Below are 18,161 nucleotides of genomic sequence, written 5' to 3'. Positions count from 1 at the left end.
GCTAGTTGTTAGGGAGATGGCCCAAATTTCCTGTGTGGTTGTTAAGGTATTCCAAATGGTTACTAGGGTGTTACTATGCAGTTTCAAGGACTTGGCTAGCTCAGATTATCTGGGAGGTTTTTTGGTGGTTGCTATACTGTAGGTTGCTGAAAGACTATTCTGGCAGGCTGCAGTTGTTAAGGTATTGTGGATGTTGCTTTGTTGTTGCTATGCAGGCCAGTCTCTAGTGTGCTCTGGGCAGTTTCTATGCCATAAAGTGATTGCAAACCTGTTACTAGGGTGTTATAATGGGTTGTTACTAGGATGTTGTGGGTGGATATGTGTGGCAATGTTATGTGAATAAAAGCCAGTTGCTAGGGTATTCTCGTTGGTTTCTAGAGTGTTATGGATGGTTATGTAGCTATATAGCTCCGTTGCTAGGGTGTTCTGGGTGGTTGCTAGAAAGTTACTAGTGTGTTGTGGATGGTTGCAGTCACATTACAACCATATAGCATGTTGCTAAGCAGTTGCAATAAAGTTATAGAGTGACTACCGACCAGTTGTTAGGGAGTTTGAAGCAGTTTTGAAAATTTCCTGTGTGGTTGTTAGGGTATTCTAAATGGTTACTAGGGTGTTACTATGCAGTTTCTAGGGCTTTGCTAGCTGAGGTTATCTGGGAGGTTTTTGGGTGGTTGCTATACAGTAGGTAGTTGAAAGGCTATTCTGGCAGGCTGCAGTTGCTATGTATTGTGGATGATTGCTTGGTCGTGGCTATGCAGGCCAGTTTGTAGTGTGCTCTGCCATTTAAGTGATTGCAAACCAGTTGCTAGGGTGTTATAATGGGTTGTAGGATGTTGTAGGTGGATATGTGACAATGTTATGTGATTAAAAGCCAGTTGCTAGGGAATTCTTGGTGGTTTCTAAAGTGTTATGGATGGTTGTTGTGATGTAGCTACATAGTTCTGTTTTAGGGTGTTGTGGATGGCTGCAATCACTTAACAATGACATATCAACTTGCAAACCAGTTGCTATAGTGCTCCAAGTGGTTGCTAAGCAGTTGCAATAAAATTATGGAGTGACTGCAAGCCAGTTGTTAGAGAGTTGTGTTTTGTTAATATAGTGGTATTGATGGTTTCAGCTTTGCTGTATGAGGCCAGTTGCTAGGGTGTTGTGAGTGGTTACTATAGTGTGGATTCAGCCCAGTTGTTAGGGTGTTATAGGTGGTTGCTAGGCAGTTTATGCATTGTAGGTTGTTGCTACAGTGGTATGGATGGTTTATTTGGCTTTGCTGTGGAACTGCAGGCCAGTTGATAGGGTGTTGTTGGTTGTTGCTAGGGTCTTCCAGTTGGTTGGTATAGTGGTATGGATGGTTTTCTTGACTTTTTTGAGGCCACTTGTAAGGGTGGTGTTGGTTGTTGCTTAGCAGTTGCTAGGGTGTTGCAGGTGGTTGGTATGGTGGTATTTATAGTTTCTTTGGCATTGCTGTGTGACTGCAGGCCATTGGCTAGGTTGTTGTGGGTGGCTGCTATGGCTTTAAGCCATTACAAGCTGGTTGTTGCTGTATTTTGGATAGTTAATAGTGTTGTCAGTCGTTACTATGATTCTGTTGCTGCAGACAAGTTCTTAGGGGCGGTTCTGGCGGTTGCTAGATAGATAAGATGTTGTGGGTTGTTGCTATTAGGTTGTTTGTGTTGTTGCTATGGTGTGACTGCAGGCCGTTGCTAGGGTGTTGTTGGTTGTTGCTATGGCATTGTTGGTGTGTTATGGGTTGTTACTGTGCTGTGACTGCAGACCTGTAGCTAGGGTGTTGTGTGTTGTTGGTACAGTGGTTTTAATGGTGTCAGCTTTGCTGTGAGGCCAGTTGTTAAGGTGTTGTGGATGGTTACTAGGTGGGTGATTCATTGTAGGTTGTTGCTGTGGTATGAATGGTTTATTTGGCTTTACTGTGAAACTGTTGATCGCTCTTGTGGGTGGTTGCTATAGCATTGTTGGGGTGTTATGGGTGTTTACTATAGTGTGACGCCAGGTCCGTTGCTAGGGTATTGTTGCTAGGGTATGCCATTTGGTTGGTATAGTGGTATTTATAGTTTCTTTGGCTTTACCGTGTGACTGCAGGCCAGTTGCTATGGTGTTGCCGGTGGTTGGTACCATGGTATTTTTCACTTTTGAGACCAGTTGTAAGGGTGGGGTTGGGTGGTTGCTAGACCGGAAAGAGGTTGTTGTGGGTGGTTGCTTTTAGGCTGTTTGGGCGTTGTGGAGTGTTGCTATGGTGTGGCGGCAGGCCAGTTGCTAAGATATTGTGGGTTGTTGTTATGGCATTGTTGGTGTGTTATGGATTGTTACTATGGTGTGACTGCAGACCTGTAGCTAGGGTGTTGTGGGTTGTTGGTACATTGATATTGATGGCGTCAGCTTTGCTGTATGGGGCCAGTTTTTAGGGTGTTGTGGGTGGTTACTATGGTGTGAGTTCAGGTCAGATGTTAGGGTGCTATGGATGGTTGATGGGCAGTTGATTCATTGTAGGTGGTTGCTACAGTGGTATTTATTGTTCCTTTGCCATTGCTGTGTGACTGCAGGCCAGTTGCTAGGGTGTTGTTGGTTGTTGCTAGGGTGTTTCAGGTGGTTGGTACAGTGGTATGGATAATTTTCTTGACTTGTTGTTTAGAGGCCAGTTGTAAGGGTGGTGTTGGTTGCTTGTTTGGCTTTATATGTGGTTTGTAGACCAGTTGATTGGTCTTGTGGGTGGTTGCTATAGCATTGTTGGGGTTTTATGGGTGGTTACTATGGTGTGATGACAAGACAGTTGCTAGGGTGTTGTTGCTAGGGTGCTCCAGTTGGTTGGTATTGTGGTATTTATGGTTTCTTTGGCTTTGCCGTGTGACTGCAGGCCAGTTGCTAGGGTGTTGTTGGTTGTTACAAGGGTGTTTCAGGTGGTTGGTACAGTGGTATGGATGGTTTTCTTGACTTTTTGTTGTGAAGCCAGTTGCTAGAGTGTTATTGCTAGGGTGTTGTAGGTGGTTGGTACAGTAGTATGGACAATTTTCTTGACTTTTTACTTTGAGGCCAGTTGTAAGGGTGGTGTTGGTTGTTGATAGGTCGTTGCTAGGGTGTTCCAATTGGTTGGTATAGTGGTATTTATGGCTTCTTTGGCTTTGCCGTGTGACTGCAGGTCAGTTGCTAGGGTGTTGTTGGTTGTTACTAGAGTGTTGCAGGTGGTTAGTACAGTGTTATGGATGGTTTTCTTAACTTTTTGCTTTGAGGCCAGTTGTAAGAGTGGTGTTGCTTGGCAGTTGCTAGGGTGTTGCAGAATGTTGCTAGGTTGTACCTGGTGGTAGTCAAAGTAGTTTGAGTTTTGTTTGGCTTTTCTCTGTGATTGTAGGCCAGTTGACAGGTTTGTGGGTAGTTACTATAGCATTGTTAGGGTGTTATGGGTGGTTACTATGTTGTGATGACAGGACAGTTGTTAGGATGTTGTGGGCTGTTGATAGGTGGTTGGTACAGTGGTATGGAGGGTTTTCTTGACTCTTTGCTTTGAGGCCAGTTGCTAGGGTGTTGCAGGTAGTTGTTAAAGTGGTATTTATGTTTTCTTTGGTATTGCTGTGTGACTGCAGGCCAGTTGCTAGGGTGTTGTAGGTTGTTACTAGGGTGTAGCAGTATGTAGCCAAAGTGATGTGGGTGTTTTTCTGTGTGATTGTTAGCCAGTTGTTAGGGTGTTGTGTCCTGTGTGTGGTTGTTACAATTAATGCAGGATAATGAATTAAAGTAAGCTTGTTTTGCTGTACGGTGTATTTAGTGCTGGTGTTTTTCATTCTGCTCATGAGGCTCTGATTGCGAATGCAGCGGCGGTTCACAGAGCGGATGATGAGGTGTCGACGTCGACGCTCCAGCATTGATTCTCCCGCAGCTCTTGCTGGGTTTGTTGATTGAATCAGTGTGTGGTCGGGTAAATCCAGACGCATCTCGGTGTGTTTGGAGGGCAACACACGTCCTGAAACTCTGAGTCCAATCAGAGCGCGTTAAAAACACCTCTTCCTGAAATAGTGTCTGTTCTGCTGGGTGAACACGAGGAAAGGTCAGGACTCAGCATGAGCTCTAATGACCAGCGGTGGTGATGCAGTGTAAAGCTGGATCTTCACCGCGGTTCAGTGTAAATCAACAGCAGTGTCTGTGTGTGTTTCTGAAGGGGACGCAGTGACTCATTCTTCTGTCGGCTGTTAATCTCAGTCCTAGCAGAAGCTAAAATATCTCCTACAAAACCCTTCGTCTCAGGCTCTCTGCCTTACTGCTCATATTCACAGTATGATGGGATCAATTTTGAGGAGAAACTTAATGGTCATCGGTAAATATGTAATGCATTAATAATGCTTTAATGGTTTGGTTAATAATTCCGTTAGCCATAATAAAATAAAATACTAATAAAACAAAAGAAAAAACTGTAAATAAAATGCTAGAAATATTAAAAATATAATAAAAACAATAAAATATTGTATAACAACAAAAAATATTTAAATAATTACTTTAAAGTACTGAGCATTCATATAAATATACTGTACAATATATTTTATAGTACTGAGCAGTCATATAAAAATATATTTATAATGCTTTTATAGTTTATGGGAACAAATACTTTTAAAAGGTAATTTATTTATTGTACAATTAGATTATTATTAAACAATTATACATTTAAAAGATTATTATTATTTTTAAAATACTATTGTTAATGTGTAACATTTAAAAATCTTTATAAAACTAATTAGTTTTATGAATTAAAAATTAAATGTTTATTTGCAAAAATTAGTGTTAGTTACATTTAATTTAAATGATTTGTTTTATTTATTGATGTAAATGGGGTTTAATATACTCACCGGCCAATTTATTAGGTACACCTGTCCAACTGCTAGTTGATGCAAATTTCAAATCAGCCAATCACCTGGCAGCAACTCAATACATTTAGGCATTTAGACATGGTCAAGACGATCTACTACAGTTCAAGGAAGCATCAGAATGGGAAAGAAAAGTGATTTAAGTGACTTTGAACGTGGCATGGTTGTTGGTGCCAGAAGGGCTGATCTGAGTATTTCAGAAACTGCTGATCTACTGAGATTTTCACGCACAACCACCTCTAGGGTTTACAGAGAATGGTCTGAAAAAGAGAGAATATCCAGTGAGCGGCAGTTCTGTGAGCACGAATGGCCAGATTGGTTTGAGCTGATAGAAAGGCAACAGTAACTCAAATAAGCACTCGAAACGTTGCCTGGTCTGATGAGTCTCCATTTCGGATGGTCGGGTCAGAATTTGGCGTCAACAACATGAAAGCATGGATCCATCCTGCCTTGTATCAGCGGTTCAGGCTGGTGGTGGTGGTGAAATGGTGTGGGGGATATTTTCTTGGCACACTTTGGTTCCATTAGTACCAATTGAGCATCGTGTCAACACCACAGCCTGCCTGAGTATTGTTGCTGACCATGTCCATCCCTTTATGACCACAGTGTCTCCATCTTCTGATGGCTACTTCCAGCAGGATAACGCAGCATGTCATAAAGCGTGAATCATCTCAGACTGGTTTCTTGAACATAATGAGTTCACTGTGCTCAAATGGCCTCCACAGTCACCAGAGCTCAATCTAATAGAGCACCTTTGGGATATGGTGGAAGGGGAGATTTTCATCATGGATGTGCAGCCGACAAATCTGCAGCAACTGCGTGATGCTATCATGTCAATATGGAGCAAAATCTCTGAGGAATATTTCCAGTACCTTGTTGAATTTATGCCATGAATAATAACGTGGCCTTTGTCTTAAATTTAAGTAATTATAATAATAATTTTACTTTTAATTAAGTTTTTTATTAATTACCATGTAAATTTATGTATTCAGTTTCTTATATTTGCATAATTTTAAAGGATTACTATCACTATTAATGAAATTTAAAAAATTAAAATGATATATTATGAATAAAACTCCCGTTAACATTATTTTTCTGCATAATTTTTGCCTGATATTAATAGAATTTTTGAAGTGACATTGTGTCTAAATTCAAACTGCCTTTTTGTCTAAAATGTTGCCTTTTAGAACGAAGCAAAAATGGTATTTTATTAATTTAAATAGAAATAAATGAATAAAATAAAAACATTCAGTTGGATTCGGTCGATCATGAGGCTGATTATATCTCTATATTCTCATGTTATTGTCATGTTTAAGTGAACCACACCTCCTGCTAGTGTGTATCTGTGTGTTTATATGATCTGCCTGTCACGGCTTTGTGCTTGTTTTTCTTTCACACTTCACGTCTGTCTGACAGGATGCTGTGATTGCTGTTTTCTCACTGTCGTTGGTGTCGTCGTTCCCTTTGCTTTCTCTGAGAGATGCTGGGGTTGAATCACATTCACTCGCTCTCGCTTTCCAGCTGACATTTCTGTCTCCTATTTTTAGGCTCGTGCTCCATTTGCGCTGCGAAACACACCTGTGATCCAGCCGCATGTGTGATATTACTGCCATTTCACCTGTGATCTCTTGTCTTTCTCACGGATCGCTTTGACAAAGAAGAGAATTCAATATTTCCCTCAAACCGTCGCCATAAATTCACCATCTTTATGTATTCGGTTCTCAGGTTTGACTGTGCATCAGCAAAGTTTTGTGCATGTTTGACATTTGTGGATTCACGATTTCAGCTGTTTTTAAAGTGACAGCTCATCCTGAAATGAGAATGTGGTTTTAAAGAAACACAAGTTTTGGAAAGTGGCTCATTTTCTAAACGTCTCGTAGAGTTCGACAGTTTACTTGATCCATATTTTAATCCATTCAGCTGATTTCTTGTTCTGGCCGGGTCACTTTTAGCTTAGCTTAGCATAATGAATTGAATCGGATTAGACCGTTAGCATTTCATTCAAAAATTGGCTAATAAAACCAACAGAAAATGAAAAATTACTATTTTCTAGGCCAATGTTGCTGCTTGCTTATAAAAAATGGTTTTAAAGGGCACCTATGGTGAAAAATCTACTTTTTCAAGCTGTTTGGACAGACATGTGTGTAGGTATAGTGTATAGACCCTCATATTGGGGTGATATAAACACACCCAGTCCTTTTTTTTCATTTTAACAACATAAAAATGGTGGACCAATTAGAGCGGTTTTGAGATCGACAGCAACTTGACGTAGGAGTGCGGTCCCCCCGCCCACCAATGATTGACAGGAGCGCAATACCATATCCTTAGTTTGTTGTTTCACGTCCGCCATTTTCAGTGTATGAGTCAAAGCGATGTCACCAAAGAAACACCCTTGCTCTATTTTTGGATGGAAGGCTCGTTGGGTTCAACACAAGGTCCTTCATCGTCTTCCTGTGAATGAGCAGCAGAGATTTTACATTTAGCGGCCATTTGCGCTGAACATGCAGTGAATGCAAAGTATTGAGATTCGGGCCATTAAAAACAGCTGATCCACCGAGTCTTTCAGCACTCTCTCCGAAAACACTCGATTGATCTTGGCTGGCGGATCAACATTCACCACTTGATCGCTCTCATTGGTGCCATTGTTTGTAACTTTAGGTGGGTTTGCAGACATGTGTACTTTTTATTGCGTCTTCCTTAAACTCTAGCCGTTTGCATTTCCCACAGTCACAGAAGCTCCCTGTCATCTCAACTAGGTGCGGCTGTTTGTTCCATGCAGAAACACGGTGTTGAGAAGCCTTTACGATTAATTAATCGTGATGATTTAAAGTGCAGTTAATAGTGAAACTGGTTAATCATTACATCCCTATACGATGACGCATGCATCGTTACATAAACTATACAAAGACACAAGGACATTAGGAATATTGATTCCTCAACAGTAATCTCTGCTTGGTCTCTGTCCGAGTCGTACATGTACAGCTGAATGCTGGTCCTCTTACTCACGTTGCTTCTCTCTGTCTGCAAGTCTCTTGCCATACACAAAGTGGGGGAGCTCTTGGCTTCGCCCCCTTGTTAAGTTGGGCGGGAAGTCTAAACTAATTTTCATGTGAAGCAACTCACCCCTAAAACAGCAAGCTGTGCACGCCCCAACATGACACTTTAACACATTATAATAAAACAATCTGAATTGGGTTTTGAACTGAACCTAAACTGACACACTCAGAAGATCCATAATATTAATATTAAACCTTAAAAAAGGGATAAAATAGGTGCCCTTTAAGGCACCCTCTGAAAACAGTTTCTTGACTATTACACCATAATGAGAATGATCTGTTTTTCTTTCTCACAGATCGGTTTGACAGTGTCACTATGAATTCACCATCTTTCTTTACATATTCGGTTCTCAGTTTTGACTGTGCATCTGCATAGTTTTGTGCAAGTTTGATATTGTGGGTTCACATTTTCTTCAGTTGTTCTTAAAGGGGTAGTTTATCCAGAAATGAGTATGTGCTCTTAAAGAAACTTTTTCTTTTGGAAAAAAGGCTAATCTTCTACAAGTCTTCTAGAGTTAGACAGTTTACTTGAACCATATTTTAATCCATTCAGCCTATTTATTCATTTATTGATTGATTGATTGGTTCTGTCTGGGTCACTTTTAGCCTTAGCTTAGCATAATGAATTGAATCGGATTAGACCGTTAGCATTTCATTCAAAAATTGTGTAACAAAACTGATGACAATGAAAAATGACTATTTTCTAGGCCAATATTGGTTCTTGCTTATGAAAAAGGGTTTCAAGCTCACAGTTTCTTGACTCTTATGCCAGAATGAGAGTATCGTCGCAAGCAATATTGGCCTAGAAAATTATATATTTTTATTTTCTGTCAGTTTTATTACACATTGTACCTACAGAAGACTTGAAGTTTAAATAGGAAAATATTAAAATTTTTTAAACAAAATGCTGATGTTAAATCCTATTCAATTCATTATGCTATAAGCTAAGCTAATTGTGACAGAACAAGAAATCGGCTGAATGGATGAAAAAATAATTCAAGTCAACTGTTTAACTCTAGAAGACTTGTAAAATGATCCTTTTTCAAAAAAGGTGGAGCGTTACTTTACAGAGTGTATGTTCTACCCAGACATAATCTGCAGGTATTTTTTGCTGTCTATGCACAGAATGTTTTTCAAAATCTGCAGAATTATGTAGAATAATTTTGAGAGTATAGTAACTAAAAACTAAACAAATGTAAAAAAACAAAAACAACTTTTTCACTTTTAAGGTTTACAATGCAAATCCAATCAGAGCCACGTGTTTGATAAACAAAATCAAAGTCTGTCATATAATATATCTACTAAAAAAGAAAGAATTACTTTACAAATGTTGAACCATTAAAATGTTTGCATATTATTTAGGCAAGGCAAGGCAAGTTTATTTATATAGCACATTTCATACACAGTGGCAATTCAAAGTGCTTTACATATACAGGAATAAAAGAGACAAGTGTAAGAAAATAAAAACAAATAACAGAAATGGTTAAAAAAATAAAATAAATTAAGCATAAAAGCTGATAAATGTGTTATAAAAGAATGAAAAAGAAGAGAAAAAACGTAATAGTGGGATCTGTCGGACGTAGCACAGTGCTCATTCAGTAAAGGCACAGCTAAACAGATGTGTTTTCAGTCTTGATTTGAATGTGCCTTATGTTGGAGCACATCTGATCATTTCTGGAAGCTGATTCCAGCAGTAGGGGGCGCTGTTAGTAGCTGAAGCAGATTCACCCTGCTTTGACTGAACTCTTGGAATTTCTAGTTTATTTGATCCTAAAGATCTGAGTGATCTGTTGGGTTTGTATTCAGTGAGCATATCTGGATTGTATTGAGCTCCTAGGCCATTTAGTGATTTATAGACCAGTAATAATACTTTAATAAATAATAATGTTACTGAAACTAATATAAAAACTGCATATATATTTACAGACCATTAAAAAAAGTAAATAAATAGATTGAATAATGGGCTCAAAAATATGCTAATTACTGTACGCTTAGATTCCATGTGAGCCTATAGAGCATTTCAATGTGGTCGTGTCATTGACCCATGAGCATTTCCTGCTTATCAAACTATTTCATAACTGTAACAAGAGACAATTCGATCATAACTTCAAGTTAAAACAGCTATCAGAACATTATTTATCAATATTTTGTATTGTCAGAAGCTATAGAAATTAAAAATGTAAAACAGGAAATACATTTGGGCCAATGTTTTTGTTTACAACCCTCAAAATGGTCTAAAGTTATTCCCCTTTTCATACGATGTAAAAATAAAAAAATGTCTAGAATGTGTGTGAGAAGTTTCAGCACTAAATATCCCACAGATCATTAGTGATTACTTCTCAAATTTCTCTCAATTTGGATGTAAACAAAAAGGCTATTTTTTATGTGTGTGTCCATTTAAATGTAAATGAGCTGCTGCTATCCAAGAAGGTGGAGTCTTTTCTATTTAGGCCCCTTTTACACTAATAAATTTTAGTTTTAAAACATCGTTTTAGAATGAAAACGATTCGCGTCCGCACTGGCGTTTCACATAGCATTTCTGAACAACTCTCTGTCCACATTACACCGCTGAAAACGCACATCGCGTGACCACATGCACACACTCTGCCATGCACTGCAGCAATGAGAGCTGTGTACGTCGGACTGTTCATCAAGGATCTGCCGCTGGATCTAATCTCACTATAGTTGTTGAACGTGATATTTAATTCATCTTGTTGTCTGTATCTAACGACATATTCCCTGACTTTGGTATATATATATATACACACATTTTTAGTTTTTTGACAATCTAGAGTTTTTACAGAGGTGATTCTGAGGATCTCTTGTAATAACTCTATAATTCAGATAACACTACAAACAGATCATTTTTCTTTTCAAAATATTAAATAAAATGTTATAATATATAATCAGAAATATTTTTAAAAATTAAATGAAATATATAATCAGGCAAATTATGAACAAGTCCCTCTTTAAAAACTGAAATTATTAATAAAGAAAATGATTACAATAATTTCACTGGTTAGCGCTGTTACCTCACTGCAAGAAGGTCACTGGTTTGAGCCCTGGCTGGGTCAGTGGGCATTTCTGTGTGGAGTTTGCATGTTCTCCCCATGTTGGTGTGGGTTTCCTCCGGGTCCTCTGGTTTCCCCCACAGTCCAATGACATGACTATAGGTGGATTGAATAACTAAATTGGCCGTAGGGTATGAGTGTGTGAATGTGAGAGTGTATGGGTGTTTCCCAGTACTGGGTTTTGGCTGGAAGATATTTAATTCATCTAGTTGTCTGTATCTAACGACATATTCCCTGACTTTGGTCTTTTGAATCTGTTACTTGTTCTCAGGTAACGTGTTTTGGCTGAGCGCAAAGATAAGTTAATAACTAATGTAACCATGTATATTCTGTATATTGACTGATTGCTTGCCTTTATTTCCTATAATGTATAAACTTATTGTACGTTACACTTTTATAATGGCCCTTATTGATTATTAAAACTGATATTCAGCAAAAGAGAGGGTGTGTTTCGTATTTTCAATGAAAATTAAAGGAGGCAGTAATCAGGGTGTCCGCAGGGTCTCAAGAAGTATTAAAAGTTCATAAATCAATGATGAGAAAATTAAAGCCCTTAAAAGATTAAAAAGAGTCTTAATGTTGTTTTTACGAGGTCTTAAATTTTGTTCAAGCGTTGTCCAAAGTGTTTGACTCCAAAAAAGCATAAATATATTTATTTTCCTCATAATATTAACAACGACATGCTCGATCCACCGTTTAAACAGTGGCTGAAGCCTGTTGCTGAAAACAACCGGATAATTTATTCTTTCAAGCTTTGGTTCTTCTAAGCTTATCTGTTCTGTTGCACGGTTGTGCTCCATTGATTTATTTAACTACAACTGTTTATTAGCAACTGTTTATTAAGTTAAAGGTTTGATACTGATCAGAACTTGTAGTGTCTCAAAATATTCTGAGAAGGTCTTCAAAAAGTCTTAAAAAGGAATTGAAATTACCTTTTAGGATTCCTGCATATACGCTGATAATGTTAAAGGCTGTTTTGTTAAATATGCATTCAGTGAAGATGACAGTTCTATAAATATGCAGCTACACGACGCCTCGACATTTTTGGTGTCTGTTAAGTTGCTAATATCAAAATAATAAAAAAGTAGGCAGTTCTTTATATCATGTTTTTATTTTATTGTTAAGAAAGTGAAACAGCATAGCCAGGGTGATGTGAATGAGGTTATAGTACACTGTTCCCTTTGAAGATTCACCCGACGTGTCCTCTGGAGTTTGTTTTCCATTAAAACTTGCGAAGTCTGAACTTACAAGGAGAGGATGCAGGACTGAACTGTGTGTAGGCTACTTAATATTGAGGGAAAAGCCCCAATCAGATAGGTGAATGTCTCCATGCCTCCGTTTTCAAATGTCTCGTTTTCCCCCATACACACTGACACAGAGCAGCAGCGTTTAAAACTAAAATGGCCTCTTCAGCGTTTCCAAAACGCTCCGTTTTCGGGGCTTAAACTCCGGCGTAGTGTGGATGGATGGCGTAACCGTAAAAAAACTTATGTGTTTTAAAAAATGGGGCCTTAGACACCCCTAAAACAACAAAAGCAAATCCTTCAGAGCCAACTTATCAGAAATTAAAAGTAGGATAAAAACCTTCAGTTTCCATCAAAAGATGCAAATTACACTTCACAAAACTGGAACATCGCATAAAACATTTGCAAATAAAGCCATCCATGAGTCGAAGAGAGCAAAATCATCACTTCCTGATAAACTTGAGCAAATACCAGTCAGAGAAATGTCATTTAGTCTTTTGGGATTTGCCACTGTGGTGTTTTTTTTCTTCTCTAATAAATGAGTTGTGCCTCAGTAGATGAAGATGAAACGCAATGAACGCGGTGATGCGATGGCTTTTGTCGGTGTGAGAAGCTATTTGGGAGCGCAGACAGATGCTTAAGACAGTTCTGGAGGGCTGAGGCCAGGCCCGGATTGGCTAATCGGGAGGACCGGGAGAATTCCCGGTGGGTCGGTTCATTTTTTTGGCCGCTAGGGCTGGTGTCCCTAGCTGCTTGCACTCTCAGCAGTCGCACTTTTTTCATTTTTTTATTTATTTTAATATTAATGAATATTACACCAGCTCAATGAGAATCAGATGATGATCTACATTAATAAATCTGACACAATTTGATCAGAAATCTAAAAAGGGACACAAAGATTAAGCCATCAATAGAAAGTAATACTGTGTAATGAGTCTCGCAGATGACAGTGCAATACTGTTTTCTTCCAAATGCACCAGAATAACAGCGCCATTGTGGTCCAGTGGACTGTGCGTTGCGTTATGATGCCACTGACCCAAGTTCGAACCTCACCTAAGTAAATAAAAAAATAATAATTCTCTCTCATTTTTAGTGTTAAGACATATTACTGTTTGGGTTACTTATATAGGTGACATTTTAATTTTTTGTGTGACCACCTTTACAAAGGACTGGATATCTATAAAGATTTTTGCACAGAATCTATATTCAGATATTGCAGGAAAGGACATTGTGATGTTTAAAGAATAGTGTTGGAGATTTAGCTACCCTTTAATGTTCACATAATTATGAAAAACATTCAAAGTTCTAAAGCAGCTGTTTCCTTGAAAAAGACGTGATAGTGTCATTAGAAACTGAATTGGAAATGACCTTATTTTAATATAGTCAGTCATGAACTGAGGTAGGCCGGTCTAAGGCTTAAAACTCCAGGGCTGAAAAGGAGTCCCACTCCGGCCCTGGCTGAGGCCTTTTACAATCAGCACAACAACATTTGGAGACAATGCAACGATGCAACATTTGCAACAACGGAGAGCTGCAAACATCTGCTGCAGACTCCATTAATGCAAAGTAACACACACATTTATATCATCATATCTGTTCAAACTACATCACATCACTTTACTGATGTGCATGCTGGAATTTATTCAGTAAAAGTGTTTCCATCATGGTTTATTCACATTTTTTCTTATCAAATAAAAAGATTATCCTACTCAGTACATCTTGGCATTTCCCATGAAGCATTATTTATGTGGTTTTGCTAAATGTGCTTAAAAATAGGTGGATGGAAACACATGATGTCTCACATGAATGTTCTGCTGGAAAGAGACTGATCTCGGACAGCCTGATGGCGAGTTAATTAACAGCTCATTCTCTTGTTTGGGGTGAATTGTCCCTCTTCGCTCCAGTGTCTGCAGATCATTATGTGCTGAAGTTCAGACTTTGAGAGCATTTTAACATCCAAAAAGTAGGTGGATGGCAAAAATAGGATGGAGGCGTCCGTCAGCCGAATGGAAATGTGTTGCATCACAGCCCGCCTCTGCCTGTGTGGACAGATGAGGGTTGTGGTAACTTCTATAATCTTGATGTTGTTGTTTTTAAATCTCTGACCTTGAGGGTGAGCAATAATAATGGTGAGTTTGCATCAGATTAGCCAGGTTGTGGGTGTCCTGAGATCTTTGACATGCAAACTTTGACATTTTTTTATTTATTTAACTTGAGAACAGCAGGTTTAGAGTGCAGGTTTTAATTTTGTTGCATTGTGAGAAAAATTGGTAGCTTTTATATTAATTAACTAAACATGCAGGCATAAATATGAAATGCTTTTATGCTGCTTTTTTTGCTTGTTTGATGAATTTTAACTTGTATAATTCATATAACTTGTTTTATTAACTGAGATAATTGTAATTTCTAATATTTTTGGAGTAAATAATTGTATTTTATAATATTTTTATCAAACAATATTATATATAATATTATTAAATTACATAATATTAAATTACATTCATTCATTTTCTTTTCGGCTTAGTCCTTTTATTAATCTGGGGTTGCCACAGTGGAATGAACCGCCAACCCCAGTGGGTACATTATTTAATTTTAATATTTAATTACTTTAATGATTTAGTTTAAGGGTCACTCAGTGGTAAGCATTGTCGCCTCACAGCAAGAGGGTCGTTGGTTTGAGTCCCGGCTGGGTCAGTTGTTGTTTTTGTGAGTTTGCATGTTCTCACCTTGTTGGCGTGAGGTTCCTCCAGGTGCTCCGGTTTCCATCACAGTCCAAACACATACACTATAGGTGAATTAAATGAACTAAATTGGCTGTAGTGTTTGAGTGTGTATGGATGTTTTCCAGTACTGGGTTGCAGCTGGAAGGGTATCCACATGCTGGATAAGTTGGCGGTTAATTCCTCTGTGGCGACCCCTGATTAATAAAGGGACTAAGCAGAAAAGAAAATGACTGAATGAATGATTTGATGTTCAGTTATGTCTTTAAATAATTAAAATAAATTAGATTAAAAAATTACTTAACACCATGATATACTGTATATCTGTTTGCTACCCTAAATGTTTAGTCTGATTCCTTAAAATGTTTAATTATTTAATTATTTTTGGCCATTAAACTATAAATGGAAAAACTGTAATTTAAAACATTACATAATCTTTTATTTTTATTTTACCATGAAATACCATGATATATAATTATAGCGATTTTCTGTTGGAATGGTGTATTGTAAAATTATTATTATTTGTTGTTGTTGTTGTTGTTGTTGTTGTTGTTGTTGTTATTATTATTATTATTATTATTATTAATATTATTATTATTATTATTATTAATTATGCAATAGTAGTTTTGCGTCAGATTAACAAATTATCATTCTGAAAACTAATCTGCCACACAAACCATCAAACCATGACATTCATAATTATTTATTTAAAAGCAGCTGATTATAGGGTCATTTTATTTATATATATATATATATATATATATATATATATATATATATATATATATATATATATATATATATATATATATATTTTTTTTTTTTTTATCATAAAGTGGCACGGTGATGCAGTGGTTAGCACTGTCACCTCACAGCAAGAAAGTTGCTGGCTCAAGTCCCGGCTGGGTCAGTTGGCATTTCTGTGTGGAGTTTGCATGTTCTCCCCGTGTTGGCATGGGTTCCCTGCGGGTGCTCCGGTTTCACCCACCGTCTAAACATGCGCTATAGGGGAATTGATGAACTAAATTGGCCGTAGTGTATGAGTGTGTGTGTGAATGTGAGAGTGTATGGGTGTTTCAGTACTGTGTTGCAGCTGTCAATATTATTAGCCTCTTTAAGCTATTTTTTCTATAGTCTACAGAATAAACCATCATTATACAATAACTCACCTAATTACCCTAACCTGCCTAGTTAAGCCTTTAAATGTCACTTTGAGCGGTATAGAAGTGTCTGGAAGAATATCTAGTCTAATATTATTTACTGTCCTCATGGCAAAGATAAAATAAATCAGTTATTAGACATGAGTTATTAAAACTATTATGATTAGAAATGTGCTGAAGAAATCTGCTCTCCTAAAAACAGAAATTGGGGAAAAAAATAAACAGGGGGGCTTATAATTCTGACTTCAACTGCATATACGACATATGTAGGATAAACATGTTTTTTTTAATGACAGTACTCACGTTTTTCCAAAGTCAGTGTCATGAATATATAGGTTAGAAATGAAAATTTACAAACATAAAATGCTAGATTCCCAAATTGTCTTGAGATAGGCCCCCGTGTGGTTTCAGCTTTCAAGTTTTAAGACGTAGTTGCTCCATTTGAATGACATAAAGCAGCTCATTTAACCATCTCTTAAAACAGGGAGACTTTGGAGATTTCCAATTAAATAAGATAATCTTTTTAGCTGTAATCATGCCAACCATCAGGGGATTGCTGTTTGTTTGATGGAAAGGTGTTCATTATATTTGAATAGCCAAAAATAGCCAAATTGTAGTCAGGTTGGATGTTGGTCCCGTAAGCACTAGAACACAATTAGAAAACGCTGGACCAAAACTCAAAATCCAAAATACATTTTAAGTGGAACTATTATCCTCTTAATATAAAATTAGATACAATAAATTCACAAATAATAAGCAAGTTCACGAGTACAGTTAATTAGCCATATTTGTGATTAGGTTTTAATATTTGCATGTGCAGTATAAGGAGCATTAATGTAATGTAACAACTGGAGTGATATGCTCACTTAAGAAATCTTTTGCATGAACATTATGACAATTCTACAGAATACAAAAAAATAGGTTTATAGAATTATCGGTAACACTTTATAATAACTACACACTATGAATCATTTACTAAGCATTAGCATCTAGTGAATTTCATTACCTTTACACTAATAAGCATTAGTAAGCAGTTTATAAATGCTCTATTTTTGACTTAAACCACATTTATAACGTGCTTAATAATTGTAGTTTCATACTTTAATGATTCATTTTACATTCCTAAATTAACTACTGCATTATTTACAAACCATTTGTATTTAGGAGTAATTGGTGGTTTTAGTATTATTCAAAATGAATTAAATGATGCTAACTCTATTGAAATCAACGTTTCTATATCTTATTATTCAGGCATATAGCAATAGTTAATTTGTATGTTGATAAATGCTTTATTAACTCAACTTCATTCAGTTTTGTGACCAAATCTAAAGTGAGGACTATTTAAGCTTTATAAATCCCTATAAATGACAGTTAAAGGCTCAGTATTGAATGAACAATAATCTTTGCAATCTTATTTAAATGATCTAAAAAGTAAAATGACTGCAGTTTAAACATTGCTGAATAACAGGAGTCAAAATGCGACAAAGTTGGATAAAACAACAATATAATAATTTAACTGTATGATAATATGCAATGTTTAAACTGTACAGTCATTTTATTTTAGATAAGATTACAAAGATTTGTTTTTTATTTGAAGTACAGTTTCGTTTGTGGATCTTCAAACGAATAGGTATGAACAATGTCGTTTAAATAATTTTTTCCTGTTTAGAATTGAACTGACCCTTTAATTATCATTAATAAACATTTTATTTAAGTCCTTATTTTAGATTAGGTCACAAAACTGGATGAAGTGCATGAAGCATTTATTAACATACAAATGAACTATTAGTAAATGCCTGAATAATAATAATTATAAATGGTAATTTCAATAGTTTATTAATCAATAACTAATTCTGAATGATCTTAAAATAATCGACTATTTCTAAATAACTGGTTTGTAAATAATGCAGTAGTTAATTTAGTAATACAAACTAAATCATTAACAAAGTATGAAAGGACAATTATTAGGCACATTATAAATGTGGTTGTAAGTCAGGAATACAGCATTTGTAGCTGCAGTTTTAAACTGCTTATTAATGTAGAGTTAA

Source organism: Danio aesculapii, chromosome 23, assembly GCF_903798145.1.
Source record: "Danio aesculapii chromosome 23, fDanAes4.1, whole genome shotgun sequence".
NCBI classification, from domain to species: domain Eukaryota; kingdom Metazoa; phylum Chordata; class Actinopteri; order Cypriniformes; family Danionidae; genus Danio; species Danio aesculapii.
Note: the sequence above shows the minus strand (reverse complement) of the source record.